Here is a 1,345-nt window from a genome sequence, read left to right as displayed (position 1 = left end):
TAACAAATGGTTTATAGTTCATATATGCTTTTCCTTTGCCCGTTTTTCCCTTGCTGGATGCTTGCATTGTGCAAAAGATCATTCTTCAGAAACTCCCTTTCAAAAAGGGTTTCCCTTTTGTCCCTCAAAATTGGTTAACTACATCAAAATAGGCAGCTACAGCAGTTTCGTAGCGCAAGTTTAACCACACATTTCTCCCACCTCAGAATGGAATTGAAGAAACTGAAAGAGGTTTTTGTAATTCAACATGTTAGGAAGAAAAGCCTCTTTCAGTTTGCAAAATTGAGTTCTCAGCTGCTCTGGAAAGCTTCTGGAAGTTACCTAGTAAAACAGTTTTTTCTGCTGAAACAGGCTGCTACAGGGGTTTCGCAGCGCGCTGCGAAAACACTGATTTCGTAGCGTAAAACAGGATTTTTACACTGTCTGCGCTACGAAAACGTGGATTCGTAGCTAGTTTCAAAATTTCTCCGAAATTATGTGAGATATGTCTTCTAAACACATGGTGAGGCTTCTAGGACATGGAATGAGGCTATCAAACTTTATTTGAAGATGAACATGAGACTCTAACCCTATGACTTAGACTTTAAAACATAAAAATGACTTGACCATGACTTGACCATGACTGATACAAGAATTGAGAAACCATGTAAGTTGTCCAAACTTTTTAAGGAAGTTTTACAGTGATAACATATTGCACAACAGTGCAAAAAGACAGAACGGGGGAGCGCATATGTTTTAGAAATGTTTTTATGAGTTGATCAGTGTGAAGCAAGGTGAGATACCGCACAGCAGTGCGAACCAAAGAAACCAGGTTGAAATGTAAGTTGTTCTTTGGATGTTGTAAAAACGAAAGGGGAAGCAAGAGCATATGGTGTGAGCAATTTTTTTTGGTAAATGTAATGTTTCATGTTTTTAAGCGTTGACCATTTTTGGTAATGAAGTGTAGAACACAGGTGCGGGTTAAAAAAAACATAAAGAGAAAAATGAAAAACGTGCTCTGTGTGGTAATACTTTGCACATGGATGAAATGGAAGCTCGCAGCAGCGAAAGATTGATTTTTGAAAAGATATGAATGCACAGCAGTGCCAATAGAGAAAACGAGGAGGAAGCATAAAAATTGTATGGTGTGAGTAAATTTTTTTTGTGAATGTAATGTAAGATTTACTGCACATGTAAAAATTTATTTTACAGTAGTAAATGTAAAAGGGTTTTACAGCAGTAAAAGAAAATGAGAATTTTTCCCAGCAGTGTAAATTCTCAGGTGGAGACAGAGTTTTGTTGAATGTATTTTTGGTGAATCCCTCTCAGTAAAAGAGGATGAATATGTATCAGGCATTATATTTTA

This window comes from Pinus tabuliformis, chromosome 5_1, assembly GCF_031772625.1.
Source record: "Pinus tabuliformis cultivar Carrire ecotype Pingquan chromosome 5_1, CPIR1, whole genome shotgun sequence".
NCBI lineage: Eukaryota > Viridiplantae > Streptophyta > Pinopsida > Pinales > Pinaceae > Pinus > Pinus tabuliformis.
This window is presented reverse-complemented; position numbering follows the sequence as displayed.